This window comes from Eumetopias jubatus, unplaced genomic scaffold (genome assembly GCF_037043125.1).
Source record: "Eumetopias jubatus isolate StellerSeaLion01/CBP00866 unplaced genomic scaffold, mEumJub1_p1.0 scaffold_5, whole genome shotgun sequence".
Lineage (NCBI taxonomy): Eukaryota > Metazoa > Chordata > Mammalia > Carnivora > Otariidae > Eumetopias > Eumetopias jubatus.
The window spans coordinates 22,184,641-22,199,497 of record NW_028274811.1 but is presented as its reverse complement, the minus strand read 5'-3'; the positions used below and the strand labels follow the sequence as shown (position 1 = coordinate 22,199,497).

Genomic DNA, 14,857 nt, shown 5'->3' with positions numbered 1-14,857 from the left:
TACAAACAAACCTTACTAAATGACCCTAATCCTTCATTAATTTTCCCTATACATTTACCTTTCCACAACTGACTGTTTCTAAAAGCCCAAACCCTTTGTTCTTTGTCTCCGAGTTCTCACCCTATGTTAAAATGCGGTCTAAGCTCTCAGGACTAACCACGTCTTTGAGGTTTTCACTTCCTTCCTGCGAAGTCCCGTGTCATGTAAAAATATTAACATCAAATATATTTGTATGCTTTTCTCCTGTTAATCATCTTGTTTCAGTTTAATTTACAGGCTCCGATTACAAAACCCAAGAGGGTAGAGGAATAGCTCCCCGCCCCCCCGCAACTAGTCGTCACCTAGTTGAAGGGTGAATTCTCTGCCAGCTCCTTGACCACCCTGCCTGAACCATTTAAGACCATTATCTATCTGTGGCGCAGCCCCAGGCCTCCAACTCCCTGAGTAAGATGTGTGTGGGCAGGGAGGTCAGGAAAAAATGAGTTTTATTTATTTTTGCCGGACTAAGGCTGGGGATGGTGCCTGGTTAGTATTGCCCACTTGCGACTTTGGCCTTGGTGCAGGAATGTGCTCCAAGGACCTTTATAAAAAGAATACCTTGAAGAAAGTTCATTCGTTTCATCCTGCTGTTTACTCTGATACTCTCATCTGTACCTCATTCCACTTGGCACATTTCCACGTTGAGAAAACAAGGTTGCTCACTGCTCCTCTAACTTTCTGTGATTGACCGGCTAGTCCTATAGGTAGACTGCGTACTTTGGGCACTGGGGCTGGTTTGACAAAACTTACAAATATGACAATTAGGAAGTGGTAGAGAATAGAGCAGAAACACAGGTCAAATTCAAAGCATATGATCAGGACTATAGGTCAGGGAAGGACCAAGGTAAAGTAGGGTCGGAATGTTGCGACTGCTTCGGTGGCGGGGTTTGAGATGAACCATCAAAACTGGGTGTGATGGGGATATATAAAAGGTGAAAAAGTCCTGATTTAGGGCATGAGGAAGATTCTTGGCTTCCCTTAGGCTTTCTTCAAAGCTGGTGTAAAAACAACCTCCTTCTCTCAATCCTTCCGTCATCTTTTAATTATTTTTGGTTTTATTTTTAATTGTGTTTGCTTTCCATATCTAATGTCTCTGATTTCTCTATTAATTTCCAGACTTTTTATATTTGTTCACTTTTCTAATCAATCAAATTCAGTAGGGACACGAATATAGTTTTATAAGGTATCTGGCACCTCGTGTATCTATTTTTCTCATCAGCAAAACCTTTTACTAATCATTCATGAAAACACAAATGAGACACAGGTTTGGCACCAGCCTCCTAGGCCCTCCTCCTTTGGCCTAGGTCTATCCAGAAGAACTGCGAATTACTGATGATTGTTCATGCCATTTAGGTTTTTGGAATGATTGATTTTTTGCCATTTGGAATGGAAGGATTTTTTTTTTTTTTTAAGATTTTATTTATTTATTTGGGGGAGAGAGAGAAAGAGAGCAGGAGCATTGCGGGGAGGGGTAGAGGGAGAAGCAGACTCCCCACTGAGTATGGAGATGGACGTGGGGCTCAATCCCAGGACCCTGGGATCATGACCTGAGCTGAAGGCAGACGCTTAACCGACTGAGCCACCCAGGCGCCCGTGGAATGGAGTGATTTTTCATGCCATTATCTTGCAATGCTATAATTTAACAAAACAGTTTAATTTCCTGAGGAATATTTCAGTGAAACAACATGGAATGAATTCCACTACATAATAAGCTTCATGAAAGCAAGGAATGTGTGTTTTTTGTTTGCTCCAAGTAGATGCTTGCTTTTATTGTGTGAAATAAAATCGATAATCATGTCTCATTGTTTAGATTAATTCATATTTCTGCTTAAAAAATAACCTATTCAAGACTTAAACATATTTTTTAACCAAATTATATGTTGTCTGGGAAAAAAAGTTTTATCCTGAATTTAGAAGTTTGAGTTTTTTTCTCAAATCAGTCCTTTTGCAGATGAGACACCAGCTATTTAGTAAGACTTGATCCACACAGCAGTATCATCTTTTATAAAGAATACTGCTTTAATAAAAAATAATTTGAAAGAAAACCCAATTAAATAAAAGAGCTTGCTCTGCTTCTCTTACTTGGTAGCTAAGCCTGGAGGAGGCCGAGCAAGTATGTCCAGGAGGTTGAGGCTCAGGATCCTTATCAATCTATCTGAGTCTTAGGTGCCCTGAGAATGTTTTACAATATTTAATATGCTTTTCTCTTTTGTCTTCCTGACCCCAAAATCCTTTCTACCCATCCACTCTAAGTATGTATCTGCCTGAGGAGTAATTGGAATTTGTTACAAAGAAAATACCAGCAGACTATACTCTGCTTTTGACCTTCAAAATTATGTTATGCAGCCAGCCATTTCCAAAGATCCTGTCTCACGTACTCTGCTGAACTGTGAACTGGCTACCCCCTATCAAGAGGTGGAATCTAATTTGCCTCCCCTCGAAACTGGACCAGCCTTAGGGACTCTCTGGTAACTAGTAGAATAAACACAATTCCATTTTACCTGTACATCTGACTTTAGGATGAGCTGAAATAAGCAACCCAGCTTTATAGGTGTAGCATCCCTGAGGGGAAGAGACACGTCCAGGAAGAGGAAGTGGCGTGAAAGTTTCTATATGTTTTTTCCAACAAACTCTTACAACGCTATTTCAGTTTTAGAGCAATGAGGATACTGAGGCACAGCCAAACTATTAGGATTAGCAGAGCTGGGATTCAGATCCCTGTGTTTCATTTTCTGTTCTCTCTCCTGAGAATTAGATATACAAGACAAGTGTTAAAATGTCTCTAACAAACAATGAATAAACTTCAACTAAACACCTGTGAATGCAGGTGCTTCTTAGATCTGGCTGGACACTTCTCTCTGGGGATCTGAAGCTACTACTTGAGCATCAGTGGAAACATGAACTTGACTGAGGTTAACCACTAAGGACACCTGCCATCCCACACGGAATTTAGAGCCCATTCCTCCTTATTATGCCCACTCCATTTCCTTTGAAACGTACACACATCCATGATATTTGGGTAAATATTCAAAGATAAACTTGCGGGTCCTTTTGAGAACTCATTATATTTTTGAAGACACTGTACATAATGAGCCTGGTCCTGCAAGATCACGATCAGGCCCGAATCTTCCAGCGGGGCTATTTGCAAGCTCACAGATGAGCTCTGAATCTGCAGGGTCTCTGCCGGGTGACTGGGTTTGAATGGACAATAGCTGAGGTCTCCTTTTTCTCATTGATCCTTTTTCTTGTTTATTTCTCTGTCTTTGGTGGGAGGGCGTGTATAACCACCTTTCATGTTTATGGCTGGCACTGGAGAAGCTGTATATATGCCTTGTAAATTCAGAAGCAGGCCTTCTGCTTGCTGACACGGGAGCTTTATGACTAAGCCAGCCCCCTGTTGTTCCAGAAACTCTCTCTCAACATTTCCTCTTCTGCAAATGCTGTGTGAACTGATGGAGGCTCAGGCAGCAGCCTCAGAGCAGGGCCTGTGTCTCTGCTTCTGGGTGTCTTCGTCTTTCCTCTGCTTGTCTTGTACATCTTTTCTCATCAAGCAAACACCAGTTTAGAATGGTTGCTTTTTAGCCCTCTTTCAACCTGTCTTAAACCGTTTCTTTTGTTTTATTGGAAAAAAGTCTCCCCTATCCCACCTCTACCCTCTTAAAAAAAAAAAAAAAATGCAGCACAGGAAAATAAAGACATAATTCTAACTTTTAATCTAGAGTTTAAAATTATCAGCGTTCTCTAACATTTGGGACTCAATTTCAAAACACATCCGGGACTCATGAGTCATTTATTAAATTTTTATTTTCTTCCTAAAAAGCTAGCTGATTCTATGAAACCCACTCTCTGGATGTTATCGCTGCCCTGGAATCCGGAGCAGGCACCACAGAGAAGGCAAAACCAAGGGCAGGGGCCCCTGCTCACAGAGCAAGTCTGTCCTCCTCGGATGTGACCCGTGTGCGCCAGAGCCCTAAGTCTTGTTTAGAAACCATAATTCTGTCCTAAATACTGAATTGCTACAATTTACCCTGGAACCTCTTTGGCCACAACAGCGTCCAACCTTCTCCCCTATCCCCCTACCCCGCCCCAAGCCTGTCAGCTGGTAGGACACTGCTGAGGATGCACATCTGGAAATGGGCTCCCCTTACTATAAGGCTGGTCCTTCCATATCCTGGGTATTTCATGGGATCCAGCAACCTTTCCTGCTTGCTGTGTTAATGCCCATCTCCTCCCAGTCCATCCGACTTGGCCCTTCTTCCCCACTTCATCATTCCTGCAAAACAGGGCTACTTAATGTTGCCTAAAGTAGGGCATATTTTTTTTCTTTTCTTTTCATAAATTCTGCACCTATAAACAAGCCTTATATTACATAGGGAACTCTGATTCTAGTAACTAACCCAGTTCTCCTTCTCTATTAATTGATATTGGGACCACATTAGGAATTCTTTCAGACCATTAAAATATTCTTTAGCATGTTTTAAAGCTATCCAGTTGCTAAGTTCCTATGTTTGATAAAGCTGAAGTTAACTTTTTTTTTTTTTTTTTACTCTTTTAAAAACCATTACTGTTGTACTACGCAATACCTTAAACTTCTTTGATATCAGGGAGGGGTTAAATTACTGGATAGAATCGTGTTAATTACCTCTGAAGAACATTAACCTATGTTTTAGTATTATAAAAGTTACTTTCGAAGTAAAACACATTAGAAGCTGAAAGACTCTTAAATATTTTCACATTCTCAAGTAATTTTTTAAAAGGGCTTTCCTAAAGTAAAACATCTATTCTAAAGCAAAATTTTGAAAGATAACAAAGGAATGAGAAAATCCCCTAAAGTTAATTCTTAGGAGAAAAACTGAGAAGAGAAAACATTATACATGCCCTTTTCTTTTTTGTTTTTGTTTTTTTTTTTTTAAAGATTTTATTTATTTATTTGACAGAGAGAGACAGCGAGAGCAGGAACACAAGCAGGGGGAGTGGGAGAGGGAGAAGCAGGCTTCCCGCTGAGCGGGGAGCCTGACGCAGGACTCGACCCCAGGACCCTGGGATCATGACCTGAGCGGAAGGCAGACGCTTAACGACTGAGCCACCCAGGCGCCCCCTACATGCCCTTTTCTTAAAACCGTATTATTCCATATATACATAAGGTTGGTTTCCATTAAATGATATCAAAAGTCCTCCAAGGCCTTATCTCTTCTTATAAGAGTGGCCTGATTAGATATGCCTGCTTTTATGTCAAGAATTGCTTTATTGTTTGCACTTACAACCTGAGAACCCGAACTTACACATTCAGAACTACCCTACTGGGAATTCAGCTCTGCTTCTATGAAATTCTTCTTCCTTCTTGTTATCTTCTGTAATGTGGTATTACTTCGGCAGACTTTCAGTATGGATTAATTGGAGACAGATATTATATTCCTTTTTGGCAACCTCTCCTCTCTAAGAAACTAATTTTTTAACTCACTTTTTTTTTTTAACCTTTTTAGACTGAATATAGAATTTTCCTCTTTACGGGGCGCCTGGGTGACTCAGTCATTAAGCGTCTGCCTTCGGCTCAGGTCATGATCCCAGGGTCCTGGGATCGAGCCCCACGTTGGGCTTCCTGCTCAGGGGGAGTCTGCCTCTCTCTCTCCCTTTGCTCTCCCCCATCCCACTCTTGCTCTATCTTTCCCTCTCTCAAATAAATAAATAAAATCTTTTTTTTTTTAATCCAAAATCTGTTTATTGGGATAGTGTCCCACTCATCTTGATTCAGGGTGCTTTTAGTGCTGCCTCCGCCTGAAGGAGCATCCTTCTGTAAGCCTTGCTTTTCCTCCTTTGGGCTGGCAGAGGACAGTGGAGCAGCTGACACACAGAACTACCGTTTGTGCGTGGCTAAAGACGGTGGTGATTTTGTAGCATCCCGGGCACTTCACATCCATGAAGTAGGAGTTGGGACTCTGCACCAGGCGCTTCTTCTTGTGCTTCCTCTTCTCCTCTCCCGGGGACGGGTGCAGGAGATCCTCCGCAAGGGGCATGTTGTCGTGGAGAGGTCGTCACCACCGGAAAGGCTAAAATCTTTTTTTTTTTTTTAAAGAATTTTTCTCTTTAAAACTGCTTTAAGTAAGATAAGCTTAAGTGGATTCTGCTCTAATATAGCATATGAGATCTAGTTCAACTAGGTGGAATCAAATGTTGGTCACATGGGAGGGAACTACTGTGTAACAATATTTCTTTTGCTTGTTTGGTTATATTAAAGTCTGTTTAACAGGCATAGGAGACAAAGTATAAAACCTGTAAAAGATATAAATTTTAGGGAGGAAACACAAAACAAGTTGACTTCGTGTTTCAAACTAAATTTTTAAAAATTCATGGTAGACTTGGTTCATAAAGGATTTTTTTTTTTTCAATTCGAGTTGAATTTTTTTCAATTCAAAGGAAGTTTTCTTTAGGAAGAGGAGCTGAGTCCATAAAGTGGGTAGGAGATACTGTAATTATTAACCTAGTCACCATGGAAAAAACATTCCAATTGAGCAATTACATTTAGGTAATTACATTCAGAGCCCCCATACTCTGTCAGTCATATCTTCTTTGGGTTTTTCTTTCATAAACCACAACACAGAGAACACAGAGAAAGAAGGAAAATAATGCAGGGACCATGGTAAACTTCCTCTGAGTGAAGAGGATGGAGTCCCATGCTCAAGATCTGGAGCTTGAGATCAGAACTGAATATCTAAAAGTGACCTCTTACTATGACAAGTAAGTATAATAAATCACCCATGATACTCATCAAAATGCAAATTCCTGCATTTCACCTAGATTTACTAAATCAGGACCTCCTCAAAAAAGGGCCTAGAAATTTAAATTCCACGAAGACTCCATGTGACTCTTAGTGTATGTTAACATTTGAAACCCAACTAAAGCCAGTTTAGAAATTAAAAATTATTTGAGCCAATTGCCTGATAATAATTAGGCCTCCTTTCAAGAATACATTTGTAACCTAAGATTATAATTTGTAACATTTTGTCTGTGGTGCCATTACTTTTTACCTAGGTCTTTTGTTCCTTATAGATACTGCTCTGGATTGTATTTTGTTTGCTTACCTGATCTCTTAGGAAGTAACCAACACTCTACTACCTACCCATCACAGACTTTCTAAAATGGGAAAAGATATAGTTGTCTGTGAGAACTAGGTCCTGGAGCTGGTATCAGTCTTTTGATCTTTCTGGGCTTTGGTTTTTCTCGCCTCTCAGATATGGTTTGGACTCTATCAGGAGCTGTGAAGGTAAGGCCAGTGAGTGGAACTGACCTGGGTAAGCCCATCAGGAGTGATGGGAGATGGGCCATTGGAGCGAACTCACTGCATTTAAGGGAGCCATGACTGTTCAGTTCTAACAAAAGGTTGGCAGGCAAGAATTCAAGACCCAGAATTGCCACAGTGTCCTGCTTTTCCAGGGAAGCTGGAAGTCCTGCTTATAATGGGAAATCTCCTGATTGTTAAATGATTGAAGCTAATGCAAAATATCTAACATATAGCACAGGCCCATACTTTAAGGAGTAAATAGAGCACTTTGGTTAATGAGATTTAGCCTGTAGGCCTCCTTACGATCCTTTCTAGTTATGAAATCCTTTATATCTCCTACCTTTCTCAGCTACCCAGATCTAAATTTACTGTATTGGCAACTCTAGGCACGAGGTGACTACCTAGATGGTAACTAGCAGAAACTAGTTACGGGATATTTCCCTAAAGATGCAATCCTGGGCGCCTGGGTGGCTCAGATAGTTAAGCGTCTGCCTTCAGCTCAGGTCGTGATCCCGGAGTCCTGGGATCGGGTCCCGCGTCGGGCTCCCTGCTCCTTGGGAGCCTGCTTCTCCCTCTGCCTCTCTCTCTCTCTCTGTCTCTCATGAATAAATAAATAAAATCTTTAAAAAAAAATAAATAAAGATGTAATCCTGACTCATTTTAAAAGATTCATGTTCATTTTTAAAAGGGCGAGCCTAAGAGAGTGTTCAACAGAGCAGATGCCTGGTTGTAGAAACTTTTAATTGTTCCCCCTCATTGAATATGTCATGGCTAATGACTGTGTCTATACAGATAGGTTAGAATTAGATGGGACCAAAAGGTCTCAGCAATCAGATTGCCTGTGATTCATTACGTCTACCGTCTCAGCGGTGGGCCTGTATTTCCATGTTATGTACATTCACAATGGAGATAGCTATTTAGGACAGATACACGTTTTAGCAGTGTCTCATTCTTTGGCAAATCATTAAGTCTTCGGAAATCTTCCTTTACCTTCCTATAAATTCATTCAGTCTTTGAAGTTTTGAATTTTTTTTTTCTGTCTTAGAGGTTAGATAAATCTAACACAATCTTGTTGAATTAAAAAAAAAAAAGGCCGTTGTACTTAGAAAACCTAGATTGGCATCCTGGGGGGCCTGGGTGGCTCATTTGATTAAGTGTCTGTCTCTTGATTTTGGCTCAGGTCATAATCTCAGGGTCGTGGGATCGAGCCCTGTGTCAGGCTCCCTCAGCATGGGGGCTGCTTGGGATTCTCTGTCTCTCTCTCCCTCTCCTTCTGCCCCTCCCCCACTAAAATAAATAAATAAATCTTAAAAAAAAGAAAACGAGTTTGGCATCCCTATATGCAACATTGACACCCCATCTCCACACGTATTTATGTGTGAAAGATTCAGTTCAAAAAGGTTCCCTCAGTAGTATTTAGAATGTTTGCACCAAGTTATTAGATTTCTGCCCCTTGTGTTCAACTGCCCTTTGCTATGTTTAAGAACTGGAAAAATCTGGAAGTTCCATTTGACATTTTATACAGTAGTGACTCATTAAATATTTCCAGATTATTAAAAGCCTAAGTATTTATAGAATGGTGTATTGCCCTTACCACATTTGGCGGGGGGAGGGGGAGGAAGTGTCACTGGGGATCTCTGAGGGTATATTGAAGATACACTTGGATTGAGGTGGGCTTCCTTGTTCTGCCACTAATCCCAGGATTGGGGAGAATAAGACTTAGCATTTGTTGATTCTCTAGGTGCCAGATGCTTTGTGCACTTTATTTCTGATATCACAGCCACTCTCCAGAACAGTTACTCCTATGTTGTAGCTGAGGAAATTAGGGTCAGAGATAGGAAGGGACTTGTCTGAGTGACTAAGCTGGGTTCCAGACCTAATTCTGTATGGCTCTAAAAGTCCATATTCTGTACATTACTTGCTGGTGCCCCCCAGCGCTGCAGAGTGGAGAGAGGATTTTCTAGGCCCCATTTTTCTCATCTGTAAAACATAGGAGTTGGGCAAGATGATCACTAAGTTCTGTTTGACTTCTAACATCCTATACTGATATTTTAGGGCTCTGTGCTGCAGAGAATATGACTCATTCTTAGGCGAAACCCCCTTTGGATGTTTTCAGATACCTCTGATCCTGGCTAAGATTTTCAAACAGGATGTTGACAGATATACTTAGTATTAATCTTGTCTCCCATGGCATTTGGGTGCCTGCCAATTCTTTGTCACTCTGAACAATGGAGAGCATTATTTTCTCTGTTCTTTTATTTTCACATAAACCTACTCTCTACTGTTTCTTTTCCTAACCCTGAGCCATGGGTTTATATTTAACCAGACTCTTGACTTTTTTTTAAATCTTTATTTGCACATTTGACCAACTCTCATACAGATTTCTAAGTTTTTTTTTAAATCCATAATTATCTAGGTTCTTTTAGAACATCACGTGAAACAATGCTACATCTTCATAAGACTGGATAACAATGATAATGTGATTTAGAGAACGACTGCAAGTTGCCAAGTGAACTGTTAGATTGATGGAGATTAATTTCTCTCTGTATCACCCATGTATCTGAAATCTATGTACGCACTTGAAAGTACTTCTAATTATAATAGGAATTCATGTTAAACTCACATAGATTATTCTAAGGCATTTGGAAATCTAAGCTGCATCTCAACTAAGGTGAGAAACTTAGATACTAAACCAATTTTGACATAAGTTAGAAATGACTGCATCTGTATTTTCTCTACTGCTCGGTCCATCCAGGACTTGTGCTTTCTGATGATTAGATTTACATGGTAACAAAACTAAACAATGACAACAGCAAAACACAGCCCCTTAATTATCTCAGGATTGTCTACCTTTTCTCTTGAGATAACAAGGTTCTATGATGTTTACTTTGTAACTTGGGGGCTTTCTCCACTGCTCCAAAACTGTAATGACATCAGATAATTGTACAACTTACTTCTGATAATAAAGAACTTAAGTTGGGCACCTGGGTGGCTCAGTCCGTTAAGTGTCCGAAACCTCTTGGTTTCAGCTCAGGTCATGATCTTGGGGTCTTGGGGTCAGGCTCTGCACTCAGAGAGGAGTCTGCCTGAGATTCTCTCTCTCTCTTTCCCTTTGCCCCTCTCCCTTACCCTTTGTGTGCTCTCTCTCTCTCTCTCTCTCTCTCTAAAATAAATAAGTCTTTGGAAAAAACTTAAACGTCTTCAAATAATAATTTTTGAAACCCATTCTTCATAGCCTCTTGGCTTGTTTTACACTTAGTAATTAGCATAACCCTTTTTTTTTTTTAGAGATAGAGAGTGCGCATGTGCGCAAGTGGGGTGTGGAGGGGCAGAGGGAAAGGGAGAGAGAGAATCCTAAGCAGGCTCCACACTCAGCACAGAGCCTGACACTGGACTGATCTCAAGACCATGAGATCATGACCTGAGATGAAATCAAGAGCTGGATGCTTAACTGACTGAGCCACCCAGGCACCCTGGCATAACATTTTTTATTCCCATTCCTAATAATGATATTGTGCTAAAAACCCACCATTTGCAAATACCCACCATTTGCAACAACGTGGATGGAACTGGAGGGGATTAGGCTAAGTGAAATAAGTCAAGCAGAGAAAGACAATGATCATATGGTTTCACTCATATGCAGAACCTAAGGAATAGCACAGAGGCCCGCAGGGGAAGGGAGGGAAAACTGAATGGGAAGAAGTCGGAGAGGGAGACAAACGATGAGAGAGTCTGGACTCCGGGAAGCAAACTGAGGGTTACAGAAAGGAGGGGTTGGGGGGCATGGGGTGACCAGGTGATGGGTACTAAGGAGGGCACATGTGGTGATGGACACTGGGTGTTATACGCCACTAATGAATTGTTGAACACTACATCAAAAACTAATGATGTACTATATCTTGCCTAATTGAACATAATAAAAAAAGAAAGAAAAATCCTTGCTATTTCCTTTTGGAATGTGCTTTTCTTCTGCCTCTCTGCTTGCTTGACTTTTTCTTATAATTCATGTTTCAGTTGAAATGTCCTCTCCTTTAAGCGTTTTTTGCTGACCTACCTCATCAACGTCTTCTTCCCTTCTATTCCAACCTTTACTTTATATCATAGAGTTCCACTTATTTATTGCAATGATCTCAATCTGTAGCTTTTCTTCTTACCAATGTATTTTGATTGAGCCATTGGGTAGGTTGTGATGCCGTTGCCTAGTATGGGAGAAGACAGGGAAAGACCATGTTTGAAGCACAGTTAAGTTGGAAGGTTAGATAAACAAGAGGAAATATAAAGGTCACCTGCAAGCATATGAATCTGGAGTCAAAGTGTGAAAGAGGACCCGAGATAAAAATGGAAGAATTATTAGGCTATCAGTGGTATTTAGGGTGATGGGAATGAAAAAATAATTCAGGGAAAAATGGTTCAGGGAAAAATGGAAGATTCAGAGGAAGAAGGTGCCGGAGTCCAGCTCCAGCAGGAAAGGGTTTCTTGAAGGAAAGGACGGCGTCGGCGAGGGAGGAGACACGGACACAGGATCAGGTTGTTAAGCATCTCCCTCCGATAGCCTCGGAGCGACTTTATTTATAGCTTACAACGTGTGCACCCTATCTTATCAAAGTACTTATTCCATTTCTATATGTTTTCTTCTCTTGTCCTTGCTCCATAGACACCACGGAGGATCACTCCTCTTAATCCTTTCCCAGAGGCTGTCAGATGATGCCCGCACCCTTTTTCCCTTAATCTTATACCATTTGTTCATGTCCTCATTATCAACTCCAGCATAAGGAATGGGAGGAGTAGGGGTAAGGAAGTTAATCCTATTCCAGGGCTTGCCTCGAGGGGCATACCAGAGGTGGCCTCCTATTTGTATGCAACATAGGGAGGTCCCTGTACTGTGGGAAGGACAATGAGATTTTCCTTTCTTAGAATCCTGATGTTTCAGAGGTGCCTGAGGAATCTCATCAATAGGAATTTTTACTGGGCCTGGATCCAACAGCTCCCTTACAGATTGGAGGACACTGGGTATTTTTACTTCTTGGCCCCATCGTCGGCCTTTTTGGAATCAGTTTCATTATGATTGCTTGCATAGGCATAACTAAATTTATAAATCATTTCATCATGAAACCCCAGAATTGATTATATAAAGATTGCCGCAAATAAAATGAAAGGAAGTAGCAGGAGCCAGCTGTGGCGTCTCTTGATTTTTCAGGATTGTCCCTCATACTTGGACTTTGTCAAACAGCATGAGTAGCTTGGCTCACGCCAAGAAGGGGCCTTGAACTAGGTCTTGAAGATCTTTAGAGATACTATAAAGTAGAATTCAACAAAGTAGACAAAGAAGTAACTAATAAGGAAGAAGAAAAACCAGGACTCTGTGGTTTGACATAGGCCAAGAATGGAAATGTGTCAAGAAGAAAGGGGTGGTCATTTGTGTTGTACAAGACTATAAAATTCAAGGAAGATGAACATAGCAGGGTTTATCCTGGGTATGGCATCATGAGGATTGTTGGGAACCTTGATGAGAGCACTTTCAGTGGAACACACTCATCTAAATGGGCTGGAGAGACTAAGACTGGTGGATTAAACAGCAAATTGGAAGGATGGGAGGAAGTGAAGACCGTGGGCAGTTGTTTATCTTAGAATAAGAGTGGGAAAAAGGTACTGAGTGATGAGAAATCAGAGAAAGTTTTTGCAGAGATGTGAGATACCAACATGTTCCTATAGGAATGAGCTGGAAAAGAGGAGTATGTGACGCAAGTGTGAAGTAGGGTAAATAAGTGACATACATAGGAAGGTGAAAACCACAGGGTCAGGAGCACTAGTAGGAGGATAGAACCTTGAATGGGAGGAGGAACACCTTTTCCACTGATAACAAAAAACAATCAGGAGAACACATGTGACAATATGAAGCAAGAATTTAGATTTGGCAGTGAAAAGATGAGAGAGTCCCCATTTGACGGCCTGTGTATTCTCAGTGACTTATAGGTGAGGTCATCAGCTAGGTGTTAAGTGTGGAGGAGGGGAGCGAAGTTTGAGAAGAGATAAGAGGGTAGAGAATAGTTGTCTTGGAGAGTGAGAGAGCAGACTCCTGGAAAAAAATCTCAGCTCTTTGGCTGGGCAACGTTAGGCACTCATCTGAGGTCTGTAATCATGCAAAGTAAAACCAATCCGACAGGTTTTGTTACTTTGTCGGCAGGAGTAGAGAGCAGAGACAGAAGGCTTCCATCAGAGGTGTTGTCATGCAAGGGATGGAGAGAGGGAATATGAGTGTGTAAAAGGAAGTTTTAAGAAATAAATCTAGAAAGATAAGGTGAGCCCAGCTTATGGAGGGCTCTGAATGTCAGCTAAAAAAATGAATTTTATTTCACAGGCAATGGGAAGCTATTGAAGTATATCTGACTATGAAAATGATATAACCCAAACTCTACTTCTGCATAATTTATCTTCCTTTAATGTAAAGCGCTGAAGTGGTTGAAGAAAAGAACCATTTGTGAAGGACCAGGGATTAGATAATCATGATTTTTTTAAATTATTATGTCATGTTAATCACCATACATTACATCATTAGTTTTTGATGTAGCATTCCATGATTCATTATTTGCATACAACACCCAGTGCTCCACGCAGAACGTGCCCTCCTTAATACCCATCACCAGGCTAACCCATCCCCCCACCCCCTCCCCTCTAGAACCCTCGGTTTGTTTTTCAGAGTCCATCGTCTCTCATGGTTCATCTCCCCCTCCGATTCCCCCCCTTCATTCTTCCCCTCCTGCTAGATAATCATGATTTAAATGAAAGTAAGCAAACAGTTGACTTGCACCAGATCACTGAAGGTTAAATTTCTAAGAGATCTTGGTATCTATGGGAACCAGACCAACTTGATGGGAGCATCAGGCCACAGGGGAGAGAATGCTAACGTCTGGGCTAGGATTAGGCAGGATATTACCTAAATATCTGTCTGGAATCTGTCTGGATATTATCTAAATAAATGTCTGGAAGTAGATATACATCAAGGGATATATTGGTCAGTCACTAAATGAGTGAGAACGCAAGGTATCACCTGGAGTATTGAAACCAAATAAATCATCATAAAATTGTTGACCAGTGATAAAGCCAGAAGATGTCAGGAAGAGTTCAGAAAGCGGTATGCACAATGAGCAGGGTCAGGGTGGCTCAAGGCATAGGCTATGGCCAACACAAGAATGCTGGGTACTGGTCTGAAGTGCTAAGTAGGGCAGGGAGACCCCCAAGTTCTAAGAGTAGATATAGAGGATTTTGGAACTAATGGTCAGTTCAGTTTTACAGGATTGGCCAATGTAATGACAAACCTCTGACTTGGACCATAGGTGTCAGATTTTAAGCCATCTAAATATATGTATATGACATTGGTCATAGTTGAAATAGTAAAGTGAAAAGTCACAAAATAACACAGCTGGAGATAGGTCAGAATCAACTTATTATGATACAGGGCAGCAGAATCAGTAATAGTTCAAATCAATCCCAGGATTTGGTAATCTACTTCAACCTGGGAGCCAGTAACTGTGCTAGCAA

At 41.0% G+C, this 14,857-nt stretch overlaps 1 protein-coding gene, 1 long non-coding RNA gene and 1 pseudogene across 2 annotated transcripts in view; 1 reads left to right on the top strand and 2 right to left on the bottom strand.

Moving 5' to 3' along the window:
• Window positions 1-14,857, bottom strand: part of CCDC192 (coiled-coil domain containing 192) — a 197,887-nt gene that overhangs the window by 34,901 nt on the left and 148,129 nt on the right. The window lies entirely within an intron of this gene.
• Window positions 1-14,857, top strand: part of LOC114209563 (uncharacterized) — a 289,818-nt gene that overhangs the window by 175,326 nt on the left and 99,635 nt on the right. The window lies entirely within an intron of this gene.
• LOC114209562 (small ribosomal subunit protein eS27 pseudogene) lies at window positions 5,799-6,053 on the bottom strand (annotated as a pseudogene).